Consider the following 12,164-nt stretch of genomic DNA (forward strand, 5'->3'; position numbering starts at 1 on the left):
CTTAGGGACATAGTGGAGAAGAGTGTAGAGATCTCTGAAGTGGTAAATCTAAAATGTTTGACACAGGTAAGGTATTCCGCTATTATTCTTGCAATGTTTCCTGATGCAAATACGCAGGCAGCTTTGTTTTATGAACCATACTGCCTTACATGCTCCACTGGAGACCAAAAATCCCAGCAGTAGACTGGATATTCCCAGGTCAATACTGCAGACAGTCCTTAAGTGACTCATGTTTTGACTGTCCATCCACACTGCATTCCAGAGTCCTGAAGGAACTGACTGACAAAGTCACCAGACGCTTTCAACGATATTTGAAAAGTCATGGTGGTCAGGTGAAGTCCCTGGTGAGTGGAAAAAAGGCAATGTTATAGCCATTTTTAAGAAGGTAAGAAAGGATGACCCAGGGATCTACTGATTTATCAGCCTCACCTCTGCACCATGGAAGAAATACATACCTATACAAAACAACTGTTATCCTAACAAACAAGTACTAATGACTTGTACTTCATGCCTAGATGCTGAACTGGTGGCTCTGATCAGAGAAATGCTTTGCAATAGGATGATATTTACTCTTATAAAGCCCTCAAGGTTATGCTCTTTGGCAAACATGTTGGAATCAAAGCTGAAAAGGAAGTCAGGTCTTTCGAGCATAACTGAAGCTCTTTGAAATTTTTACTTTGCCATCATTTTTACTGCAATTGAACTACCTTCCTGTTTTAAGAATTTTTGACTTAATAGTTTCTCAGTGAAAATCACAAGCTTTTCAAACTGAAACAACTTCTTGTGATGCACAAATTCTGCCATAAATCTGTGAAAAACGAGTTTTGATAGCTGAAGTACGATGTGTAATCTATAATGGAGTCTGCGCTTGGTGGTCAGCCCTGGCACAACCAATTGTCCAACGTGTAAGGCATTCACATGGGAAAACCAGTGAACAGTACAAGAACGGTTTCATGAACATCTGTAGTACCTTATTAATTAGCTGATAAATTGATGAAGCAGCTTTTTTAATAAAAAGGTGGAGTTAATTCCTTTTTTTTATACCACAGAATAAATAGCTACTAGAAGCTGTAACTGTGGTATTGTAATCTTTTGCCACGGATAAGTAGGTCTTATTGTGTTGAGACCAATATCTAACATTAGTCTGAGAATCAGTGAATGCAGTATTTTCTGCAAATACACAACTCTTCCTTTTACTGTTCTCACTTATTCACTGTCACTGCTCCTAAACAGACTTGCCATACCCACAGCTATCTGAGGGAGCCAGCTGCTCCACAGTGGAAAGGAGACAGTGACTTTGTTACAGCTGGTATGAGCAGAGACCACACCAACAAGGTGCCAAGATGCAGAGCGCAGGTCCAGGTAATGATCAGGGACAGAGATGGTGGTTTTGGAAATATCCAAATAATTTATCAGGACGGTATTTCTGATAAAGCAGATCTTATTCGCAATTGCAATGGCAGGCATCCTGCAAGGAGAGCACACAGAAAACAGTGTTACATCTTTTATGTCCCTTTGCCTGACACATCTCTTTCTCCCCTAGTTCCTCATTGGCTGAGTACTTCACATTCACAATCTTCTCAACGCTTCAGTAAACATCCAAATACTGGACAAAAACACATCTTGGCTGGCTAAGCGTAAACCTCTAATTATTGAATTATCTTCTGCACTCACTCACTCCACACTTGGTCATTGTTTCTGGATACCTGCTTGTCCTCTTTGCACAGACATAAGCTCAGGAGGAGGATAGAAGGGAGTATCTTGATGCCTGCCTGTTGCATGCCAACCTTCCCATGGGGTGAGACACTCTGGCCTTGCATAGAGGCCCTGGTGTCTCTGATGTTTGTTAAATCCGTTTTTATTTTGCTGGGAGTTTCTTATCCTAACAGTAGAACCCTAAAATACATTCTCTAGTCCATAACACTATACCCACATTGTTTGGAATTTAAAAACTACTGCAGTTTTTCAGGAAAGAATTAATCACATAATTCAGCAATTATGTTTCTAAAACATGCTGCTAACATATACAGTGTTCCTACTTTTTACATCAACTATTTCTAAGGATAAGTTACAGAATACAAATACATTATGTTCTACTTCTTCAAATCAATTGCCCTTTTTAACATCTAATGCAGAAACAACATTCCATTCCCACAGTGGTAAGGCTCAGATGCTATCCATTGATGAGGCAGTCGATGTGAAGCCAGGCATCCCAGCCAACAGGCATGGGTCATGCTGAGGGCTGGCAGCTGACAGCTTTGCCTATACAGCTGTGATGTTGCCAGGCAAGGGCCAGCAGTAAACCCTCAGTGCAGGGGCAGAAGGTCCTTGTTTCTGGCTTCATTTACAACAGTTCCTAAGAGTGGAAGAGCTGACCTTGGGCTCAGATAGCTGTACTCGACTCAGCTGACTCAGTGAAGGAGGATGCACTCTACACCCTTCACGATGAAAATCTAGAGCAAGCAGGGAGAGGATTCCTCATCTAATTCTAAGATTTAGAAGAGATTTTCTGGTATTTGGATACTACAAGCACCTACCTTGGATAGACTTGATGGATAGGCTCCATTCTTCTACAATAAACAATATTATTGCAGCATTGTAAAAATAAACATAGAAACAAAGTACCAAACAAAGGAAGAAGGGAAAAAAACACTTCTGCATTTGAATGTTTTCTGTCTTTTGGAGTGTAAACTGTATCATGATACCTCTGGAACTTCGAAGTGGCACGCTCTTCACACTTACCCAACCCTCCCACCAGCTATGGCTAACAAGAACTCCCTTACCAGTCACTGCATCCTACCCTATGGGTTTTCCAGCATAACATGAACATCGGCAAAGCTGCAGTGTTAGTACTCAGCATGTGTTCACATCTCTGTGGACAATATCAAATCAATATCAAAATCTGCAAACAAATCCTGGCTTTCCATGCATTATAATACTATTTTTTGGATGTTTTGAAGATTTAATGGAATACTTTGCCAAATGAAACAGATGTAGCTACAACAAAATAAAACAAAAAAATATATATTAAAAAACAAACAAACCAAAAAAAAAAAAACCAAAAAAAAAAAACCAAAAAAACTCACCACTGACTGATTGTGTTCCTGTAAAATACTTCTGAGTTCAAATGAACAATCAAAAGCAACTACTACATATTCTGCAGCTGCTCACAGTTTCCAGGTAATCAAAGATAAAAGTGCTGACGTGAAGAAATGTTTGAAGACATTAATAGAACTTGCTCTTTTCAGGAACAATGCCAATCATTATTCAGTGTTTTTTTCTTTCGTGCTTATACCATGGGGAGTATTGCAGATGGGCAAGGATGTTTTTTTCCTGCTCAAGGTTTTCATGGCCTGAAGTCCACCACAGCTGTTAGTATGAGGATGCATCAGCTACAGAAAAGCTGAGATACATGCCTGCTGATGATATGGCTTATGGTAAGTGCTCTCTATAGATGTAAAATCCTCTCCTGAGATACCAAAATATTCTCCTGCAGTTAGTGATATTACTGTCCTACGCTGCTTCTGCTATAGGCACAACAGTAGCAGTGTACAGGAGGTATGAACTTGCGAAAGAACCCACTGGCCAGTCTAGAACTTGCTTGAACACCAGCCAATGATCTGGTACTCAATGTACACAATGCTATTTTATAGCACGTTAATGGAGAATTAGTACATTGCTGGGCTTGGTGTGGCTTGACTCTTTTTACCCATCTTCCTTTCATTCTTCCCGTGACATATTTTTGTGTAGGAAGCTGATGGCACCAGAAAAAAAAAAAAAAAGGAAAAAAAAAAGTAGGTGGATGGTTGGACAAGATGATCTCAGAGGTCTTTTCCAACTCTAATGATCTTTTATCAAAGTCAGCTTATCTAGCACACAATAAAACGGGGTATCACCTTCAACTGCTCTCCACAGTTCTGATACGTGACATGCAACTTGCTTTGCATACTGTACTGTAGAGAATAAAAGTTGTTGAAGGAATTACCCAACTGACTAGACATCTGTGTCACATCAGAGCTCAGCAGATGTCAGGAATTGGATTCACCCCATTTGTGTCACTATAGCATATTGTCACCCTGACTGCAGCTCTTTGCAGGCTAGAATCTGATACAGAAAAGAAAAAAACACTTTAAAAAAATGTAAAGATGCTGGAGTAAGGCAACATGGAATTAGAACACTAGAAGAGCTTCATCCATGCATTTAATTGAAGGAATAACGTTGTTTAAGGTTTTGCAAATGTCCTTGACAGGAAGGAAAATTCACATAACACCAGATCAGATTTTTCATCATTCTTACAAACACCAGCAGGTTTTCTCTAAGCAAAGCACTTAGCAATGAGCTTAAAGGTAAACATCAAGATAGCACTCAGAACTTCTGTGGAAATATTATGGTTAAACACTTTTTGCCAAACTGAGGCCTAGTTCCTAATAATCAGCAAATGACTTCAGAAATGTTAACAGGTATTGCTCTAGGAAAACACATAATCACTAAAATGCCATTACTCATTGCTTGATGAACTGCAGAGAAACTAAATATGCTATTCCTTCTATATGCTCTCTGTCATAACACATTAAATCCATTATTCCCATAGGTAACAGAGGTGCAGCTAAATTTTCTCCTGAAACAACAACAACATAATTATCACCCATTAAATTCACAACATTGCTATTGCTTTCTGCGGAGAACAGCATAAGTGATTTAAATAATGAAACATGTCTCATATCTGATATCATGAAATGTAAGTCTGCTTCAAGGGACATGGACAGTCCAATATCTAATACTGTTGAAAAAATGCAATAAAAATCTGCTGGATGCATTTATATTGACATAGTATCATTCAACTGTCTAGAACCAGTAAGTATTGAACTCCAACACAAGCTCCATCTCTTTCCAAAGTTAAATTATTTTCTTCAATAAGCAATGTGATTTTTTCTTTTAAAAAGAAAATCAAGATAAAGGGAGCTGATGGATGCACAGAACTTCTGAAAGTCTCTATATTTTTCATGAGACAGAAAAAATAACACTCCATATCTAAACATTTTTATGAGCACTTACAGGCTTCCACTAAGCCAGACACTTTGTTATAAGCTTAGAGATTAGCATTTCTACACGTGCAGGAAACACATAAATTGAAAACCTCAATTTCAAATAAATTTTGATTCCTCTTTACATACATTTGTACTTGTTTTTAATTAGAGTGGTGGACACTGCATACAACTAAATTACTTGTCAAAATTTTTATACTCCCATTTTAAAGATAGACCTCAATGTTATAGAACAAGTGAGTTTCTTCAGATAATCAGTCACTGCCTTGAAAACCCATTCTACGTTTAAGAAAAAAAAACAAACAAAAAGTCATGCAAAAATCAGCGAGAAGCCCTTTGTATTTTCTTTCAGCTGTCACCACCAGCTTCACTGACTACATGTGTAGTGGCAACTGCAGTATGGATCCGTATTAGTATGAGTCCTATCACAGTTCCATCTCTCTATTCACACTGTTGATGTAACTCATCCCCATCTTCATCAGTGTCTATTCACTTACAGTATATGAGTAAGCATTTGTGTCAAAGGTGAGGCACAGTAGTCTTAAGCCCGCACCTGAGTTAAACACAAATTCTGAACATGATGCAGATATCCTTCATAGTCAATAATCCATAACAGTGGCATACTCATAGAATGAAGGAATGGTTTGGGTTGGAAGGGACCTTAAGGACTACCTAGTTTCAACCTCCTTGCCCACTAGATCAGATTGCCTGAAGCTCCATCCAACCTGACCTTGAACTCATGCAGAGAGGAGGCGTCCACAACCTAGGAATTTCTATTTGGCCAATGACTTAGCTAATATAAAGTTCATTACAGCTTAAGACAGCCTGGATAGTGATTTCTCCTTCCCTCTGATGGAAAATACCATACAGTAATCCAACTGCATGTTAAATATTGTCACATCTTCTTTCTTGTCTTACTTTGAGAAAAAGGTAAACATTTCCCGATGCTTCCTTGTATAACATTAATGAGTGAAGAGTGGAACAATACCTTCCTGAACAGCATCCTCTCTAAGAAAACAAAGACAAGTTCCTTTAGCATAGGTTTTGTTTTATCTGTTTGGTTTGTTTGCTTTATGCAATGACTTTTCTCCAGATTTACGGCAGCAGCTTTACAAGAGATTTGTAACAGACAGTGCTCCATCTGCAGCCTTGCATTCCCTCTGTGAGAGCCATAATTCACCTAGAGTGAAATGACAGGAGATCATAATGGCTAATCATGTATTATGATTATACTGCCTCTGCTGGAAGACTTGCACTTGGCTTTCTGTGTCTCCTTTGGGCAATGCAAAACTTTCTCACAAAGCTGAGACAAATAGTACTATTCTGATTACTAATGTGACATCAGCTGGACACCCCTCCTCCCCCTCAGGCATCAGCATTGTCCTAGAACATGAAAAGTGGGTTTCTCAGTGGTTTGGATGCTGGATACAGAACACTCAGTTGCAAACTGCCAGCACGATTCTGGCTCACACTGGTGATGATGTAAACATCTGACAGATGTTTTGCTTGCATGAAATGATCTACTCACATAGTTCTCATGCACAGGTGTCCAACATCAGAAAAAAATACAAGATTTAAATGATGCAAAACAATACAGAATCACAGAATCATACAGAATCATAGAATTGTAGGGGTTGGAAGGGACCTCTGGAGATCACCCTCTGCTTTAGCAGGTTCCCTATGGCAGGCTGCACTGCAAAGTGTGCATACAGGCTTTGAATGGCTCCAGAGAAGGAGACTCTACAGTCTGTCTGAGCAGGCTGTTCTACAGCTCCGTCACTCTCACAGTAAAGAAGTTCCTGCATCCTAGGATACCAATGGCATTCTTGGCCACACTGCTGGCTCATGGCCAACCTGCTGTACATCAGGATCTTGAATAATGAGAACAGCTCTCCCATATTGTGAGAACAGCCTTTTTCTATAACGTGAGTGGATACAAGCTGAAGGATGCCTGCATACAGGTAAGCTTAAGAACAGAATGCAGAGTCCATGGAAACTTGCTGTCAAACAATGATAGGAAAGAAGAACAGATACACTTGTTGAAGATAGGTCAGTGAAATAGATTCCTCAGCTTAATACAGCACCAGTATGAGCTGGTTAGGGCTACCCCCTTCCCCGCCCAAAAGGTTGGAAGTTCACAGTGAGGTAAACTACTAGCCTTCATCCAATGACCACCAGAGACGCCCACTACATTTTTAATATACGTGCTCAAGAGGGTGGGACAATATATTAATGATTACTTAGAATTCTGGCCCATTTTCTTGGAATGTAATGAATATGTATATGTTACGTCTTTAAATATGTAACCACTGCTTTACTCAGTGTGCAAGTTAGGAGGAGTTATCCCCCTCACACCCGGTGCCATAATAAACATGCACACTTTATAACCTTCTTTCTTCCAGTTGCTTGGAGATGACATCCAGAACAAGTTACTCCAGCACTTTTCCAGGTATGGAGGTGAGGCTGATGTGCCTGTAGTTGCCCAAATCCTCCTTCTTGACCTCCTTAACAACACTGGCTAGCCTCCAGTCTTCAGGCGCCTCTTCCACACTCCAAGACCTTTCAAAGACGATAAAAAGCAGTTCAGCAGTCACTTCTGCCAGCTCCCTCAGCACACGTGGGTACATCCAATCCAGGTCCCATGGATATGTATGAGTTAATTTTGGCTAGATTGCACTCTGATCTGCTCCTCCTCAACCAGGGGAAGTCATAGTCGAGACTGAAGCGGAGAAAGCATTCAGTAACTCTGCCTTCTCAGCGCTCCCTGCTACCAGCATATCCATCTCATTAAGCAGCAGATCCTCATTTTTGCTAGTGTTCCTTTTGCTGCTGACTTACTTAAAGATGCCTTTCTAGTTATCCTTGACCTTCCCTGCCAGATTTAATTACAAGTAGGCCCTAGCTTTCCTCCTTGCATTCTTGCAGTCCCTAACATCATTCCTATCTTCTTCCCAAGTAGCTAGGCCTTTTTTTTTTTTTCCACATTTCATGGACATTCTTCTTCCCTTTGAGTTTATCCATGAGTTCCTTGCTAATCCATGCATGTCTCCTGCCACTTTCCCTGATTTTCACTCTTAGAGGGGCACCAGTCTTGAGTTTGGAAGAAGTGATGCTTAAGTGTCAACTATTTCTCATGGGCTCCTTTACTTTCCAAATCTGCAGCCCATGGGGTACCTATAAGTAAGTCCTTGGAAAGGTCAAAGCTTTAATATAGAAAGGATATATAATTTACTTTAATTACAGGATCAGTGGACTACTACTTAAAAGGTATTTTGCTGACACACTCCTTGAATATTTTTGACAGACATCAGTGGCCAGGACCTTTGCTGTACACTTCTATGCTCACAAAAAAGTTACTAGGCTAGACAGTTTCAGAATGTGGGAAGTTTTCATCATCCTGATTCACTCTGAAAGCTTTCTCCTTCTCCTTCCTTGGAGTTTTCATCTCTCAAACAGAAACAAATCTAAGCTGACCAATTTATGGGGCTACAGCAAAAGTAGAATCACAGAAGGTTTTCTAAGTTTACCAGTAACTTCACTAAATTATCTGTTCTTCTGTGGTTAGGAAGTCACCAAGAAGAAACTTAAGAACTCTTTCATTGAGCAGTACATAACTTCTCCTGGTAAGAGACGAAAAATTCTGCAAGAATCCTTCCATTCTAACTGCATAGCAGGAATACTCATACGCTTTTGCCATGACTGAATAAAATTCGTAACTAACAGTACCTTCAGTGTAAATACTAGAATCTGTAGGATACAGCTTCAATTCTCTGCTCTGTAACTGGTGTCCTGTGTGACTGATGCAACAGATGCCGTAGTTTCCCAGTAGTAAACAACTGTAAAAACATGTTTAACTTTTCAGGAAGACCATCAGTCTATATAAAATAATGTAGCCTCAAGATGCTGAGTAGATCAATGGGCTTTACCACCACACTGCTCAGAACCATACTATTTGCAGTGTGTTTACTGGAACACCTTCTCATATTGTTATTTCATTTCTGTTCTGAAATCAGCAGAATCAGTCTTACATCCTGCACTGACAGACATGTATGAAGGAAAACAGCTAGTTTGTTCACAGAGCAAAATGAATATGTGATTCTATATTTAAAAGGAATAAAAAAAGAAAAAGCCAAACAAGAAATATTGACACTAGGAGCACAGAAGTTACATAGGATTAGATTGTTAAAAATACAGAGTGGTTGCCAAGCATTTATGGGTGCAAAGCTATTAGTGGGCGGAAAAGGTTAGCATAATGGTAACAAGTTGAATTTGTCTTTTAGAAAAGGGAGGGGAGCACAGACTCTAATAACACCTTGTACAGCAGAACTGGCTTTTAGCCTGCATGATGCAACTTTTCATTAACAGCAAGGCTTGATCTGGATCTCCTTCTGATTAAGCAGGCAGCTCAGTACTGAGGCTTGTCTGAAAATTCTGTCTCAACATTCTCATTTAAAGATATATACAAAAGATCTGAATTTTATTTACTGATACGTTAAAGGCATTTTTCCCAGTAATTAGGAATAGAAACTAGAGATTGTTATTCAACTTTGGAAAGCCATTAGGTCTTTAAATATGGTTGCCCAAGGTCAGGATTCTACACCTGGTGAGAAAAGATAAATTTTGTCACGGAATACGTGCTTTCTGGAAAGCTTCCTTATCTTCTATTTTGTCCCTCCGACATTTCCTAGAGCAGAAACAGTCTGGATATAAGCTATAATTTACTTATGTACCAAAGGCATTTTGTCATTTTAGGGCCTTCTTTGTGTTGCTGTCGCTCTTTCTCAGTATCAGATGATACTTCAGAAATTCTAACCTGCCATTCTGAGACTAGAAATTAAATAAACATTCATATGAAGTTTATCCTTCCAGGCTGAAGGGAGAAGGGATTCAAATCTGTTATACAAGTCTAAATTTTTATTAACCCTAAATCTGGGCAGTTAGATTTAGATTCTAACAGCTTGTGATATAAAGATGCCTTAGAGCTAATTATAATCAGCTTCAAAAAGATATCCATAAAGCATGGTTCAAAATATCTACTTAAGCATTTGCTTAAGGTTCAACTTCTGCATTACTAAATTAAGCTTCAGCTGTTCTGCTTTCTGTCCCCTCAAGTTTATCCCTGAAATACTAATCTGAATTTACACAAAAACAAGTGCAAACATGAGTAAGAAAGAACTTTCAAACCCTTTATCTTCTTTCTGCAACTGGACCAAAAAAGTGCAGTTCAACTAACAAAAGCCAGACATTTACTGCTGCCTCTATTACTGCCTCTGTCAAAAATGCAACTAATTTCCTCAGGGCAGAGACACAGATAAGGGCAATTACTCTGACGATTGCTTCTAATGCTTACACTTGACCAATTGCTTTCTGCAGTTGTCACATACTGATTCTAGACCCCAGCTACCTGTGTGACAGCTGGTATGTCTTTACAAGCTTTTCCAGAAGTACTCCTCCTCACTGTGAAGGCCCAGAATTACTTAATCACTACAAATCTACCACTCCCTCCACACAGCTGCACAGAGCTTCTGACTGCTGAAAGAGTCTATAAATGTGGAGATCATGATTTAATCCACTGCTATCTTCAGATAATTATGCTGAATGTATGAAGTGTCTAATTAAAAAGCAGAAGCAATATTAAATAATAACAACAACACTTTGATGAAATACAGTGACTACATCAAAAAAGTCTTCTTAACAAACTAAGTCACACCTACGGCACAGGTATCACCTTGCTGTTACTGAAGGAAGTGAGAAAGACAAAGGCTAGGCCAAAGGTCAATTATACAAACAGCAAAAGTGACTAATGTGTTCAAAGTCGTGCAGTCACTGACTGGAAGTTTCTTATTGCCCATTTCTGCATTGATCATCAAGGAAACATGCCTCCTAAAGCATTAATGCTTTTGGCCTGCATGGGCTACACTGAGTGAAGAGAATGGTCTTGGGCCACATATATGTAGGTTACTCTGAAAGTTATGACTCCTATTTATTTCTACAGAAATTATAACAAAGAGTACAGTAGCACTGTTTGATTGAATAAATTCTCAACTACAAAACACTATTTTTTCACACAATCACCACCATTAGCCATGCATTTTTGCCAGCAATGAACAAAGGCCTGCATGTCGTGCTTGTAAACATCCACACCAGCAGTCACACAACTGTCACTATTGCCACTGCTGAAATGCACCCACCACCTTGTGCTCACATCTGCTGTTTGATCTCCATAAACCAAGAGTTGATGAATGTCAGTGGGTACAATTTTTTCCACATGGGGGGAGTTCAGCGACACACCTTTGCTTAATACATTCCAATGTCAGATGCTGTTCTGTCAGACTGCCCCTCTCTGCCATCTGTCACACGGCAACAAAATGGAATGCGATGTTAAAGGGAAGGTTCAGTCTTTATTGCCGCAACACCAGCATCTAAGTCTGATGTCGTGTCAGAAAATAGGAGGCACTGATTTTGCAGCAGCCCTCGTTAAATGTAAAACATAGTTAATGTATATAAAGTAACAACACTTATTTCAATTTCAATTTTTTTTTTAATTGAAACATACACAAACATGAGTAACAAAAACATAAAACTAGTGCGATATGTGACCTTGTTTTTGTGAAACTAATGCATCAGGCTAGTTCAGTGGCAGTGGATGAAGTTCTCAGTGAGCTCTAAAGGTGTTCAAGTAGAGATTTTTGTTGAAATTTTACTTTTCCCGTACTTTATCCTTGACAATTGTTCTCAACTGTGCATGCTACCAAAAAGCAACGACACAAATAAGGCGTGACTGTGAAGTGACGGGCATTTCTCTCTGTTAAGAGAAGTCTTATAAAAGTCTTGAGATGAAAAAGGAAAGGATAAAATTTCCTTGCAAAATAAGCTGAAACTTTGGAAGCATAAAGAAGGACGGGGGGAAAGGGGGGATCCCTGCAAAACAAGATAAAGCTGAGGAGAAGAGTTTTGGTCACAAGCATCTGGTTAAACAAACATATCTTTGCAAACTCTTGCTGGCTTGACAAGACAAAGAGGAGAGTTAATTGTGCACCACTATTTGGTTATTGCTGAGGGGCCAAGGTGGGACATTCAGAAGGGAAGGGATGTCACCATGATGGTACTGGGCAGGGG

The sequence above is a fragment of the Lagopus leucura genome, unplaced genomic scaffold, assembly GCF_019238085.1.
Source record: "Lagopus leucura isolate 7727_CA_CO unplaced genomic scaffold, USGS_WTPT01 Super-Scaffold_810, whole genome shotgun sequence".
Taxonomy (NCBI): Eukaryota; Metazoa; Chordata; class Aves; order Galliformes; family Phasianidae; genus Lagopus; species Lagopus leucura.